The 16,045-nt window shown below is 45.0% G+C and overlaps 1 long non-coding RNA gene across 1 annotated transcript; it reads left to right on the top strand.

Annotated features, from left to right (window-relative positions):
• The first annotated feature begins 216 nt into the window (after nt 1-216).
• On the top strand, nt 217-16,038 carry LOC140723255 (uncharacterized). Its single transcript, XR_012097849.1, has 4 exons — nt 217-333; nt 3,988-4,152; nt 5,355-5,531; nt 15,926-16,038. It is a non-coding gene; the product is annotated as an uncharacterized lncRNA (long non-coding RNA).
• Nucleotides 16,039-16,045: the final 7 nt, after the last annotated feature.

The following is a 16,045-nucleotide window of genomic DNA, read 5'->3' as shown; positions in this document are numbered from 1 at the left end:
TGTGGGAAATGCGGCGGTGGGTAGGGCAGTATGTGAAGGGCGAGGAACAGTCACCGGTCACATGGGAGACCCTCCAGCGAAACGTGATCATGTTTTACCGCAGATCGGCAGCATTTGCGGGTTTGTTTCCGTGGCCCCGCCCACCGCCTGTGACGCAGATTGCGCATGCTCACAGGCACGAGCCGCCAGGTAGTGTTTTTTTCGTTCTTTGTGGAAGTGGGTCAGCGGCGGTTCCGGGTTCGGGATCGGGATCGGGAGGGGGTCCTCGCCCCCTTGGACGGGGTGCCGGAGACGGATTATTCTCTGCGGGGCAACACCAACAATTTCCCTTCGGTGAGTATTGAAGCCGGTCCCGAGCGGGGAGGTCTGACGTTGAGTGGTGAGTTAACTTTCCCGAACTCAAACAAAAGAAAATCTGCAGTTGCTGGAAATTCGAGCAACGCGCACAAAATGCTTTAGGAACTCAGCAGGCCGGGCAGCATCTAGGGGAAGAATACAGTCGCCATTACCGGCCGAAACCCTTCGGCAGGACTGGAGAATAAAAGGTGGGGGTGGGGGAGGCCTCGCCTCGCTTCCTTCACAGAATCTGCCGGGGTCGGACAGGGTTGTGAGACCTTCACACCGAACCGTCTGAGATGAGCCGCCGCTCAGCCCCTGTTGTTCTGGTCCTATTAGCAGGATGACGTAAAACACGTTTCTATACTGTTACTGACAGAGAATTGTATAATTGCTGTTCTGTGTGTTATCTGAATGTACTTGCCTGTGATGCTGCCACAAGTCAGTGTTTCTCTGTACCTGTACCTTCCCGTACTTGTGCACTTGGCAATAAATTCAACAGGACCTGAGAAATCTCAGTGAGATTTGATTAGTGATGATCATCTTGGCAGCTCGGTAGGTCGAATGTATGAGACAGTACACTGTTAAATGCGAAACCCTGAACAGTGTTGATGATCAGAGGGATCTTAGACTCCAAGTTCATCACTCCCTGAAAGAGACTGCACAGATTGATCAGGTGGTTAAGAAGGAAAATGACATGGTTGTCTTTATCAGTTGAAGCATTGAGTTCAAAAGTCGGGAAGTTGTGATGCAGTTTTATAAAACTAGTTAGACCACATCTGGAGTGTTTCATACAGTTCTGGTCGCTCCCATTCTCGGAAGGATGTCGGGGCTTTGGAGTGGGCGCAGAAAAAGGTTTACCAGGATATTGCCTGGATTAGAGGGCCTGAGCTATAACGGGAGGTTGGACAAAATTGTGTCGTTTTCTCTGGAGCCTTGCCGGCTGGGGAGAGACTGGATAGACGTTTATAAGATTACCAGAGGATTAGAAGCCATGTCTCAGAAAGGCAGCGTCCATTATCAAGGACCTCCAGCACCCAGGGCATGTGGTTTTCTCAATGTTACCAGCAGGTAAGGAGGTACAGAAGTCTGAAGGCTCACACTCAGTGATTCAGGAACAGTTTCTTCCCCTCTGCCATCCGATTGCTAAATGGATATTGAACCCTTGAACACTACCTCACATTTAAAATATATAGTATTTCTGTTTGTTGCACGATTTTTAATTTATTCACAGAAACATAGAAAACCTACAGCACAATACAAGACCTTCGGCCCACAAAGTTGTGCCAACATGTCCCTACCTTAGGAATTACTATGGTTACCCATAGCCCTCTATTTTTCTAAGCTAGTATTTCTTTATTTTTCTCCAGTGTCTCCAGGTACCTATCTAAAAGACCATATTCTACCCACCTCCACCACCGTTGCCGGTAGCCAATTCCACACACTCACCACTCTCTGAGTAAAAAAACTTATCCGTAACATTTCCTCTGCAACTACTCTCCAGCACCTTAAACCTGTGCTGCCTTTTCATAACCATTTCAGACCTGGGAAAAAGTCTCTGACTATCCACACGATCAATGCCTCTCATCATCTTATACACCTCTATCAGGTCACTTCTCATCCTCCATTGCTCCAAGTAGAAAAGGCCGAGTTCATTCAAACTATTCTAATAAGGCATGCTCCCCAATCCAGGCAACATCTGTGTAAATATCCTCTGCACCATTTCTATGGTTTCCACATGCTTCTTGTAGTGAGGCAACCAGAATTGAGCACAGAGGGGTGTGACCAGCGTCACATATAGCTGCAACATTACCTCTCGGCTCCTAAATTCAATCCCACGATTGTTGAAGGTCAATGCATCATATGCCTTCTTAACACAGAATCAACCTGCGTAGCAACTTTGAGTGTCCTATGGACTGGGACCCCAGGATCCCTCTGATCCTCCAGACTGCCAAGAGTCTTACCATTAATGTTATATTCTGCCATCATGTTTGACCTAACAAAATGAACCACTTCACACTTATCTTGGTTGAACTCCATCTGCCACTTTTCAGCCCATTTTTGCATCCTATCAATGGCCCACTGAAACCTCTGACAGCCCTCCACACTATCCACAACTCCCCCAACCTTTGTGTCATCAGCAAACTTGCTAACCCATCCCTCCACTTCCTCATCCAGGTCATTTATCAAAATCACAAAGAGTAAGGGTCCCAGATATACTGTAAATGATTTAGTTGTTTATTTTTATTATTTTATTTTGTTTTTTTTCCTTCTATAATATGTATTGCATTGAACTGCTGCTGCACGGTTTTCAAATTTCATGACACACACCGGTGATAATAAACCTGATTCTGATTCTGAGTGGACAGACAATCTATTTTTCCTGGGGGTTGAAATGTCTAATATATTTAAGGTGAGAGGAGATGTAAGCAGCAAGTTTGTTTCTTTACACAGAGTGGTGGGTAGCTGGAAAACTCTGCATGGGGTGGGAGACCCGACTGGTCACGTGATCCCGTTTGCCCCTCCCATTTAACAGCAGATGGGCAGCACCTGTGCATCTGTTTCTGAGGCACTGCCCTCCGGATGATGTGACACTCACTTCACGCATGTTCACTGTCTCCGGCCGGGCGGTGTTTTCTTTTCCGCTCAGTGCTGAAGTGCATCATCTGTGGGATCGAGCGAAGGGTCCTCACCTCCTGGGTGGGGGAGCCAGGGGTCGGGATCACTGTCTGTGGGCCGAAGATATTGCGTTCCCATCGGTGAGTACTGAGACCGATCCCCAGCGGGGAGATCTGATGTTGGCCGTGAGCCCCGAACTGAGAACCAATTACTCATTTATTTTCCGATTATCTGGGCTGGTCAAAAATGTGTCGACTTCACAATCTGCATTGAACGATCCAAACCTGGAGCCCAGGCTGTCTATTTCCGCAGAGCTGAAATGGGAGACCCACCAACAGGTCATGTGAGGCTGTTTACCGTCGATCAGCCCTACCCTTCACTTTGTGATGCAAGATGACATGGTGTGTGCTCAGAGTCCGCGGATGGGTCAGATTGCTTCCTCTATGTTGTGTTGGGGGATCTGATGTTGGTCACTGAGTCCCGTTAACTTCCCCCAACTCGCCTCACTTCCTGAGGCTGCTCACATTTGTCCGTGAGCTTTGTGGCTGGTGTCTTCTCCCGGACTGGGGTGGGTGAGAAAGGAGAACATCCCAGGTTTTGGGGATCTTTGATTTCACTGCCTGCTTTACTGAGGGACTGGGAAGTCTAGGGGGAGAGTGGTTTCTGTGATGTGCATGTGGCCGAGTGGTTAAGCAATCTGAAGGTCATGAGTTTGAGCCTCAGGCCAGGCAGTGCGTTGTATCCTTGAGCATGGCACTTAACCACACATTGCTCCTGCACGTTTATAGCCCAGATGGATCAAATCACCAAATCCTGTTCCTGTGTCTTATGTATTACCATGACAGAATGATGGCTCCTTCTTATCCCATATTGTTATGTGTGAGGGACAATAAAAGATTGTTCACAGAGATTATTATATTTGGCTTCAACATTTAAATTTCAGTGGGTTTTGTTCTTAGTAACATTAAGCAGAAATGTTTGGTTCTCCTTTTCATTGTTAATGTGCTTCATTATCTCTCTGGTTAATGTTAGACCTGCGGTGAGGGGTTTATTGGAAGAAAAACCCCAACTGGAAGCAAACCATGACTGAAGATGTGGGAACAGCAAGAAGTGAACTAGCCCGAGGACTGAGAGCATCAACTGGAGAGAACAACTCTGAATCAGCAGATTTGGAGTTCCCAGTGAGGAGGAAGTTTGGTGAGTCTCATTTACTCAAACACTGGTCCTTTATACATTACATACCTGTACAATAGAAGGTGGGAAATAGTTGGTGAGACTGAATGTGCCCAGAAGAACCATTTATGCCTCTGTCAGACACAGCTGCAATCACACCAGGTCTGGTAATGTGCTTCCAGCAGCCCAGCCCTTTAAAATCACTCGCATTTTGTGTAAGTCAAATCTGGATAAAGTGGTGAAAATCGGGCAGAATCTCAAGTTGCTGGAGATCTGCACTAAAAACTGAAAATGTTTGAAGTCATTCTGACAAAATGTTATTAACCTGAATTGTAAAGATTGTTCCTCTCCCCACAGCTGTTCCTTACATACTGAGCAGTTTGGTAATTCCAATTTCTTTTTATTACATTCACTCTGGATTGGTTTATGTTTCCTGAAATGTACCATTTTTAATATGGAACTGGAAATGGCTCACTCTGTGACAGTTGAACAATAAAGTAACCACAACTTTTCCCTGCAAATTACCCTAGTGCCAATTAGTTTGTTATTCCTAGAAATGTGTTCAGTACAGTTGTTGTGAACAAGGTTTACAAGAATAATCTCAGGAATGTTCGGTGTTATGTATGAGGAGCATTTGATTGTTTTGGACCTGTGCTCAATGCAGTTCAGAGGGACGGTGGGGGGTTGTGGGGGGGATGTTTGGTTAAGTAAACCTACCAAATGCTGAAAAGCCTGGTTACAGTGGACATGGAGAGGATATTTCCATTAGACTGTGATCTGACAGCACAGTCTCGGAATAAAGAAGCTTCCCTTTAAAACTGAGTGAAGAAAAAATTTGGCCAGAAGATGTCTAATCTGTGGAATTTGTTGCCACAGAGGTTGTTGAAGCTGCCATTTGGGTATATTTATGACAGAGATTAACATATTCATGATTGCTGAGTAGCTCAGGGTTACAGGAGGAAGGCAGGAATATGGTGTTGGAATGAAAATCAGCTGTGGTTAAATGGTGGGGCAGACCAGATGGATCGAATCACCTAATTCTGTTCCTGACTGAATGATGGCTCCTCCTTATCCCATATTGTTTTGTGATGTGTGAGTGACAATAAAAAAAATGTTTACTGAGATCATTATATCAGCCTTACACGTTTTGTTCTTAGTAACATTAACCTGAAATGTTTGGTTCTCCTTTTTATTGTTATTGTGCTTCATTGTCTCTCTGGTTAAAGTTAGACCTGCGGTGAGAGGTTTATTGGAAGAAAACCCCCAACTAGAAGCAAACCACGGCTGAAGACGAGGGAACAGCAACAAGTAAACCAGCCTGAGAACTGAGAGCATTAACTGGACAGAACAGCTCTGCCTCATGAGACTCTGAGATTCCATTGATTCAGTCAGGAGAAAGTTTGGTGAGTCTCATTTACTCAAACACTGATCCTTTAGACATTACATACCTGTATAAGGGAAGGTGGGAAATAGTTGGAGTGAGACTGAATGTGCCCAGAACAACCAGTTATGCCTCTGTCAGACCCAGTTGCAATCACTCCAGGTCTGGTAATGAGCTCCCAGCAGCCCAGCCCTTTAAAACCACTCCCACTCTGTGGAAGTTGAATCTGGATTAAGTCACTCAGAGACCTTACGGTGCAAACTCTGTATTCCAAGTACCCGGGGCTTACTTAGTTAGTCGCTCAAACAGGAACAGTCTGTGACTGTTCCCACCCAATCCACTAACTGACTAACAATTCCCCTTACACCACAGATATATCCATCCAGATACCCCCAAACAAGACAGGCTGGAACCAAAGATATTTACTACATGACAGGCTGGAGCCCCTAAAGACAAACTACAAAATAGTCATAATGGTTTACACACACAGAACAGACTGAAGCTATCCTATCTCTACATGTGAATGTGCAAGGAGATAAGCATCTTGAAACTCTAGCTAGCTAACCACAAGAAGAAACATGGCTCAGCACATCGGTTGATCATCAGCAGTTTCTTTCAGAAAAACAGCCTGCTATTGTTTAACAAAGTGTTAACCATTTCACAGACTTTATCCTTCCCTCCTTTTGATCATTACATTATCAACAAAGCAGAAACTTTTTACAGAGAAAGCAATTGACGACAGCATTGACTTATCAGTCGGTAAAGACTGTGTACAACAGTAATTGTAACAAAGATATGTACAACTATTAGGACATAATGCAGTATCATGCCCCACATATTACCAAACAGGCCTTCAAAGATCACCATTTCGACCCTTCGGTGAACCCTTGTAAATCCTGCCCTACTTTCCTGATCCTGTCAATCTCCTTTGCAGTGTGCTCGGAGAGGGGAGTAATGTTAGTAGATTCATCATGGATATACGTGCAGCATTCTGTGTCAATAACAGCACAGGTTCCCTATTTCTCAGCTGGGATAAACTCTAAAGCTGTACGATTCTGTATGACTATTTGCCAGATTGCAATCATTTCAGTGGATATTTCTGTTACTTGGGCCTGTGTTACTGTCAGGGCCCCTGCAGTGTTGTGGCCAGCTCCTCAAGTGCTGTATCCAAATTGATTATCTCTCGTGAATTCCTGGCTACTCCATAGGAGAGAAAAGTAATCATCCAAAATGAATCAGTCTCAGTTGTTCCTCTCGGCTGCTGGGCACCTGCAAGTATGGCCAGGATGCATGTTTCCCAGTATTGGAAGTTCCGTTTGGTGGGGGCCTGAGACACCATTCCTCAAAACACTGACAGCCACAGTCATCTATGACTGGACTACAGGTCCTCAACTCACTTCCCCGGATGTTATTTGAGAAAGCCCAGGCTGAGAGTTCCTCACTCTGGTTGAGCGGGATTACTGACATTGGAACCTTAGTTTTACCATGCTGTGGAATCTCAGCACAAACCCAGCAGGCCCCTAGTTCTACCTGTTTGGCATAGGTATGACAGAAAGACAGAAATGTGTTAACATGGGGGCCCCCTTATGTCTCAAAGACATAAACATGAACACCACTAACAACCAATACATTCCCGTTAGTCCGAGAGAGACCTTCTACTCAGTTCCTTCAGTAACATGTTTGGCACCTAATTGATGTATCCACCGAGATTGCCCCTTCAGTTTCACACCCATGTGAGTGGTCGGCACACCTAATATGGTCCTCTCCACCGAGGTCCAAGATTCCCTCAATCCCAGTTGTTTGTCAGGAAAAAAATATCCCAGGTTCCATGGTGGGATAGTCACCCCCCTCTGCAGAGTAGTTCTCTTCCTTGTAAGTCTGTTGTACCTGTGAATGTATGCTTGGAAAATTTTGGTTAGTTGGCATATATATGTCCCCATGTCTTCCCCTCGGGTATGAATATCCAATTTTGCTGGTAGACTTTCTGGGAGCAATGGTACAGAAGGTCTTAGTCCCCAGGGTGTCATCATGGGCCATCCATAAATGATTTCAGCTGGTGACAACCCTGTTTTCCCCTGTGGGGTAACCCTCATGTGGAACTGGGTGATGGTAGGACCTTCAACCGAGTCCAGTCTCCACTGTTAGTTTGGCCAATTTACTATTCAGAGTGCCATTGGCTCTCTCCACTGTGCCAGCGGCCCGTGGGTGGTGTACACAGTGGAATTGTTGCTTGATAGCTAGTTTGTTATGTATTCCTTTGTTTACTTTCATCACGAAGTGTGGGTCATTGTCAGAGCTCAGCATCTCTGCCAGGCCGTACCCGGGAAGTATTTCCCGTAATAATACCTTCACAACAGTCATAACAGTATTATTGGTAGTTGGAACAGCTTCAACCCATCTACTAAACACATCTATAATATCTAAGCAGTATCTATAACAATGTACTCTAGGCAATTCAATAAAATCAACTTGTAGACACAAAAAGGTCCACCTGGCAAGGGAGTCATACCCGATGTGCAGGGTACAGGTTACCAAATATTCCCTCCTTTTCCAGGGGTGTACAATTATGTATATAATCGACCAATATTGGTAAAAACTGTGTAGGAACACAAACCTGTCCCACTGGGGTGATCCAAAAACCTAGGTCAGGGTCTTTCTGGCACCCCCATCTGGGACCACAGTTTGTGCTCCTCCTCAGAGGCGTCCCTCTGAGAAGAACAAAACTCGAGGTAGCTGTAGAGCGGTGAGTAAGTTGTTTACAAAGGTGACATTACTAATGGGGTGGCCAGAGGAAGTCAGGAATCCCCATGTTCCCAGAGAACCCTGTAGTCATGTACAATTCCAAATGCATAACGGGAGTCTGTGTAAACGTTCCCACTTTAGTCTGTTGCTGGGATACAGGGATGAGTCAGAGCAAACAGCTCAGCCTTCTGGGCGGAGACAGCCGCTTCAAAAGAGGCTTGCTCAATTACTTCACTGTCCATCAGTATCGCATAGTCAGAACATCGTTTTCCTGCTGGATCCACAAAGGAGCTTCCATCCTCATAAAATGTTGCCTCGGGATTGAGGGGATATTGCTAAATGGATGGGAGAGTCAGTCCTTCTTTCATGGTGATCCAGACAGGGGGACAGTTGGTGCGACAGACTTCTTGGCCTGAAATTACACAGAGATGGGGTACAGCATCTTGGGATTGGACACTATTAAAAGGTTGTCTTACCAGATATCCCGTCTTCACCTCAGACTCCTTCCCGTATTGGACTAGACCCGCGGCCAAGTGTTGCCAGTCTCCATCGGTGCTGGAGGCTTGTTTCGTTAGGGTGTAGGCCAGGAACCCTGGGCTCTTTGGCTTGAACCTAGTGCAAATCCTAATGGTGGTATGGGGAACTACCAGTTCTGTCTGTCACCAAAGGAAATCCGGAAATTCGGCCAGTAATGCAATACCGTCTCTTCCTTTAACCTGTCTAACCACGGTGACTGGGAATTTCTGTCCATCGAGGGGTGCATAATATTGGCTTTCCTCAGTGGCGCACCCCGTAGGGTCAAAGCACAGAGTCACATGAGGGTCGGCTGCTGGCAGAAGGAGTGGAGTCCAAATTAAGTGCCCTCCACTTGGGGGTCAGAAACTGGAGAAGCTGTCGGTTGTTCACCTGTCAAGGGTGACAGCATTGTCTGTGCAAAGAATCTCAACTTCCAACAGACAGAGCAAGTCTCTCCCTGCTAGATTACACCCCCGTCTGGTGGTGACTGTAAATGAAACCTCACACTGGCTCCCCTGGAATTCCACCTGCAGTGGCTGGGTAAGTGAATATGTACGTTCCGTGCCTTCAAACCCTGACAGAGTGATTATAACGACTGATAGCTGGAATCCCTTTTCTGATACTATTTCCTGATCGAGAGTGGTTGTGGTTGCCCTCATATCAATCATAAACGGAACTGGATTTCCAGCAACTTGCAATATTACATTGGGCTCTTCCTGAGGGTTGGCACTCATGGTTGGAAGCATCTTCTTCTCAATTTCTAAATGGGTTGTTGTCCCCACCTGTCCCTTGGTAGGTTTTTGCTCCCATTTCTGTTCCTCAGATATAGCCCGTTCGCATCCTTCTTCCCACTGAACATGTTCACTTTAAATATTAGTTCCCTTTGGGGTTGATCGAGATTCGAAAGTTGGGTCCTAATGATATGTCAAAGCTTGTCGCATTCGATTTCAGTCATTGTCAGGCCAATCCATATTATTTGTTCTAATCATGTTGGCTAACTTAGTTGGTAAGCATTGGAGCAGTAGGGCATTGAACTGGGGGGAGAGATTCCCATCATTAAAGTCTTGGTCTCCTGCGAAGGTGCCGTAGCAGGCCACAAATCACTCTCAATAGTCTGGTCCCGATTCCCCAGGCTTAGGTTTGCATTCAGGTACTGCTGTTCAGGAGGATTTAAACTAATGTGGCAGGGGGATAGGAACAAGTGCAGAGAGACAGAGGGGTGCAAAATGAGAGTAGCAAAATTCCATATCCACCGTCAACCCTTTAAGTATCATTTGCCAGTCTATCTTAGCTAATTCATATCTCATACCTTCAAAGCTACCCTTCTTTAAGTTCAGAACCTTTGTTTCTGAATTAACTATGTCACTCTCCATCTTAATGAAGAATTCCACCATATTATGGTCACTCTTGCCCAAGGGGCCTCGCACAACAAGATTGCTAACTAACCCTTCCTCTTTGCTCAATACCCAATGTGGAATTGCCTGCTCTCTAGTTGGTTCCTCAACATTCATATGCAATGGCAAGCATTTAAAGATTGCAAGGATGAAATACAACAAGTGTTCATCCAGTTTGGCAAAAGAATAAACCAGGGAAGGTAGTGCACCCATGGCTGACAGGGGAAACTAGGGATAGTATCAAGTCCAAAGAAGTAACATACAAATTAGCCAGAAAAAGTGGCACACCTGAGGACTGGGAGAAATTCAGAGTCCAGCAGAGGAGGACAATGGGATTAATTAGGAAAGGGAAAAAATATTATGAGAGAAAGCTGGCAGGGAACATTAAAACTGACTGTAAAAGCTTTTATAGATAAGTGAAAAGAAAAAGATTGGTTAAGATAAATGTAGGTCCCTTACAGTTAGAATCAGGTGAATTGGTCATAGGGAACAAGGACATGGCAGACCAATTCAATAACAACTTCAGTTCTGTCTTCACTAAGGAGGACATAAATAATCTTCCGGAAATAGTAGAGGACCGAGGGTCTAGTGAGATGAAGGAACTGAGGGAAATACATGTTAGTAGAGAAGTGGTGTTAGGTAAATTGAAGGGATTAAAGGCAGATAAATCCCCAGGGCAAGATGGTCTGCATCCCAGAGTGCTTAAGAAATTAGCCCAAGAAATAGTGGATGCATTAGTGATAATTTTTCAAAACTCCTTAGATTCTGGATTAGTTTCTGAGGATTGGAGGGTGGCTAATGTGACCTCACTTTTTTTTTAAAATGAGGGAGAGAGAAACCGGGAAATTATAGACCGGTTAGCCTGACATCGATGGTGGGGAAAATGCTAGAGTTGGTTGTGAAAATGTGATAACAGCACATTTGGAAAGAGGTGAAATAATCGGACAACGTCAGCATGGATTTGTGAAAGGAAAATCATGTCTGGAGAATCTTATAGTATTTTTTGAGGATGTAACTAGTAGGATGGATAGGGGAGAACAAGTGGGTGTCGTATATTTGGATTTTAAAAAAGTCTTTTGACAAGGTCCCACACAGGAGATTAGTGTGCAAATTTAAAGCACACAGTATTGGCGGTATGTTATTGATGTGGATAGAGAATTGGTTGGTAAACAGGAAGCAAAGAGTGGGAATAAACGGGACCTTTTCAGATTGGCAGGCAGTCAGCAGTGGGGTACTGCAAGGCTCAGTGCTGGGACCCCAGTTGTTTACAATATATATTAATGATTTAGACGAGGGAATTAAATGCAGCGTCTCCAAGTTTGCGGATGACACGAAGCTGGGCGGCGGTGTTAGCTTTGAGGATGCTAAGAGGATGCAGGGTGACTTGGATAGGTTAGGTGAGTAGGCAAATTCATCGCAGATGCAATTTAATGTGGATAAATGTGAGGTTATTCACTTTGGTTGCAAGAACAGGAAAACAGATTATTATCTGAATGGCCAATTAGGAAAAGGGGAGGTGCAATGAGACCTGGGTGTCATTGTACACCAGTCATTGAAAGTGGGCATGCAGGTACAGCAGGCGGTGAAAAAGGCAAATGGTATGTTGGCATTCATAGCAAAAGGATTTGAGTACAGGAGCAGGGAGGTTCTACTGCTGTTGTACAAGGCCCTGGTGAGGCCACAGCCGGAGTACTGTATGCAGTTTTGGTTCCCTAATCTGAGGAAAGACATTCTTGCCATAGAGGGAGTACAAAGAAGGTTCAACAGATTGATTCCTGGAATGGCAGGATTTTCATATGAAGAAAGACTGGATCGACTAGGCTTATATTCGCTGGAATTTAGAAGATTGAGGGGGGATCTTATTGAAACGTATAAAATTCCAAAGGGATTGGACAGGCTAGATGCAGGAAAATTGTTTCCAATGTTGGGGGAGTCCAGAATGAGGGGTCACAGTTTAAGGATAAAGGGGAAGCCTTTTAGGACCAAGATGAGGAAAAACTTCTTCACAGAGTGGTGAATCTGTGGAATTCTCTGCCACAGGAAACAGTTGAGGCCGGTTCATTGGCTATATTTAAGAAGGAGTCCGATATGGCCCTTGTGGCTAATGGGATCAGGGGTATGGAGAGAAAGCAGGTACAAGGTTCTGAGTTGGATGATCAGCCATGATCATACTGAATGGCGGTGCAGGCTTGAAGGGCCTAATGGCCTACTCCTGCACCTATTTTCTATGTTTCTATGTGTGGAAAATTAAAATCTCCCACAATCACAACCTTGTGCTTACTACAAATATCTGCTATCTCCTTACAAATTTCCTCGCTCCCAATTAGGTGGTTTATAATACACCCCTATAAGTGTTACTATACCTTTCCCATTCCTCAATTCCACCCAAATAGGCTCCCTAAATGAGCTCTGTAATCTATCCTGTCAAAGCACCACTGTAATATTTTCTCGGACAAGCATTGCAATACCTCCCCCACTTGCCCTTCTGATTCTATCACACTAGAAGCAACAAAATATTGGAATATTTAGTTGCCAATCACACCCCTCCTGCAACCATGTTTCACTAATAGATACAACATCATATTTCCAGTTATCAAACCATACTCTAAGCTCATCCACCTTTCTTACAATGCTCCTAGCATTAAAATAGATGCATTCAAGAAACTTTCCACCTCTTCCCCTCTGTTTATCCCTAACGGTGCAAACAACTTTATAATCTCTTTTTTTCCCTTCTCCCCTACACCTTCAGTCTGAGCGCTCCTACATCAGGGAGGAAGTTCAAATCATCTGTGTGTTAAAAGTATAGCCATCATAGTGACTGAAGGCAGCTGCAGGTTCATGAGGGACTGTTACTGTCAGATTCTGCAGTTCTTGCGGCTGCTCATCGCACCCAGGACTGAACCCTGGTCACTGAGCATTGGAGGAGTCTGTTCAGTTGATGTTAGCCTTAAACTAGACTGGCATTTAATATTGTGGATCTGTGAAAGATAAATCAGTTCTGTATCAAATCCTGTGTCTCAGGTACTTACTGTCTCTACCACACTCACAATGTACACTAGAAAGGCCACTCAGCCCATCTGATTCCTGCCCATGTTTCTGTTGCATATCAGTATATCAAAATCTATCCCTGCCTTTCCCCTCTCACCCTCCCTGAGATGACAGGTTGCAACTAGTCACCACTCCGTGGGATAGGAGATTTCCCGTGAATTTCATGGAAACATAAATGCACAACACATTACTGATGCTTTGTCTCACATTGTATCCCTTTGACCATGTATCTTACTCTAGAAGCTGCTTAGAATTACCCTGCCGCATAGCCACCTATTTTCCTAAGCTCCATGTACCTATCTGAGAGTCTCTTAAAAGACCCTATTGTATCTGCCTCTACCACCGTCGCTGGCTGTGCATTCCACACACACACCACGCTTTGCTTAAAAAACTTAGCTCTGACATCTCCTCTGTACCTACTTCCAAGCAGCTTAAACCTATTCCCCCTCGTGTTAGCTGTATCAGCCCTGGGAAAAAAGCCTCTGGCTATCCACATGACCAATGCCTCTCATCATCTTATACACCTGCATGATTTTCTCCAGCGTGAATAAGACGATGACCTCACTGTGGTTTTGACGTTCTCTCTCTCTCTCTCTCTCTCTCTCTCTCTGTTTCTGACGTCACAGTCCCGCCTCACTAAGGCGCTTAAAGCGACACTCACAGTAAGCGAACCTGCGGTCTCGTAACACAATGCGCCTCTGAAGTCTGACAGCAGACTAGCGAGTGACTCTTCGATGGTGCAGAGTCATAAACCGAAGAGTTGCCAGCCTGAGTCAGGGCTTTGGGGCTCCAGAGAGAGATGGGGTCCAGAGTTTACCAGGAGGAGGAATCAGACCAGCAGGATGTGGCTACAAAAGAGAGAAAAGAAACATTTGGAAACTGGTTGACCGAAATAATGGTGGTTAATTTCAGGCAGCAAATGTGAAGAGGAATAAAAAGACAACGTTTACGCTGAGCCCCTTCAGCATGCCCAGCCTGTGTACTCCGCTGCTTAGTTGCTCTCTGAATTGCAGAGTTCCTCCAGCGTTTTGTGTGTGTGCGTCTCTGTATTTCCAGCAACTGCAGAATCTCCTGTGTTATATATCTGCATTTTACTTTGGCATAAGATACACGTTGATATTGAGTATATTGTTTATGGGAGCCACTTTCTGCGTTAAAACAGCTGCAGATTTTTTCTATACGCACTATAAAAAAAATGAGGTATGGACATTGAACCGGTGCTTGCAGAAATGGTTAATGGCACCGTGATTACCCAGAGGGCCATGCATTAAGAATTTTGCCGGCGCTGAAGCGCCGATGAAATGCACCAATGTCAGGCTGAGGACGTCCCCGAGTATCACGCATGCGCGCAGTACACAGAAGGCTTTGAAAATCTCGGTTGCAGGTAAGAGCGATTCTCCATGTTTTTATCTTAAACACCGACTTCGGGACAATTCCTGTCAAATCCGGACACCGTGGCCAACAATCCCGGGACAGTCCTGCCCTCTTCCCTCTCTCTCAGCCCCACGATCCGTGCACGGGCCCAGGGGAACTTCCGGTTGATGAGGGAATGGGAACCGATGGATCTCTCAGACAGAGCTGAGCTCCAGCGATCTAAATGCAAGGATTAGGAACTCAGAGAACAAAATCTTTTACATCACCAGTTGAGAAAATCACCTTTGTTTTATCTCCAATTACTAACAACAGAAAATCTGCAGATGCTGGAAATCCAAGCAACACTCACAAAATGCTGGAGGAATTCAGCATTAGTACTCTTTTCCCTAGATGCTGCCTGGCCTGCTGAGTTCCTCCAGCATTTTGTGCCTGTTGCTTGTTCAACCTCCTCTTGTTCTGGACTTTTCTACCCGTGAGAACATGTTTTGACCATTTTCTCTGGGTACTTAATGATGTCAAACACCTTTGTCCTGGGCAGCAAGTAGCTTTCATATCCCAAATGTGCCAGGCTCCAGTGAGACAGACTACTGCCCTTCCCTTCATATTCATTGGCATTGCCATCACTGAGTTCACCACTGTCAGTCATTGGGGGAGGCTTCAGGGGAATACAGAAACTGGTGATACTTGTGTGTATTCTGGTGTTGCAAAAGTTGCTGGAGAATTTGCAAGTGGGAAGAAGTGGAGTGATATTTGGAAATCTGACTTTTTAAAGCGTAACTTAGCAAGCAAACCACATATGGACAATATGCAAAAACTTTGGTGAGAAAATCCTTCATTACCCATTACAGGCCTGCTACATAGGTTGTGAGAGAGTGCAGATGAACTGGATCGAACCCAGAGGAGATCAATGTTCCTATCGACAGTGATTTGCCAGCTGTTAAAATGAATACCTCTTTATAAAAATTCACTGTGCACAACTTGTCACTGGGTAAAAAAAATACACAGTGCAAGATTTATGTACACACTGGTTATTACAAGTTAGAGGGGGTATTGGAGGGAAGATGGGGAGACCTGTAGTGTCCCTGATGCCCTCACGTACAAGAAGTGCATCCAGCTGCAGCTTGTAACCCTGCGCTATAAGGAGTTGGAACTTGAAACGCATATGGGAATTGATGGTCATTCCAGATACCAGCACTCTGCCCAGTCAGGAGATGATTTATCTTGCAACTTGTGTTTAACCTCACTGTAACAGTGAGATACCAAATCAAACCATGGCATCTCAAGTAATCTCATCTGAAATGTTGTCCTACACCCATTGATGGATTTTGTAAATCTTTTACAGGTTAAAAACGAGAAGGAATTTGTCTCCAGGAATCTCAAACACGACACGCCAGTTTTGTTGTCTCTGTCTAGATATTTAAGAAGTGGAGCAAGGGATTCAATCGACCATCCTTCCTGCTCA

This window comes from Hemitrygon akajei, unplaced genomic scaffold (genome assembly GCF_048418815.1).
Source record: "Hemitrygon akajei unplaced genomic scaffold, sHemAka1.3 Scf000105, whole genome shotgun sequence".
NCBI lineage: Eukaryota > Metazoa > Chordata > Chondrichthyes > Myliobatiformes > Dasyatidae > Hemitrygon > Hemitrygon akajei.
Note: the sequence above shows the minus strand (reverse complement) of the source record. Positions and strands in the feature narration are given on the sequence as shown.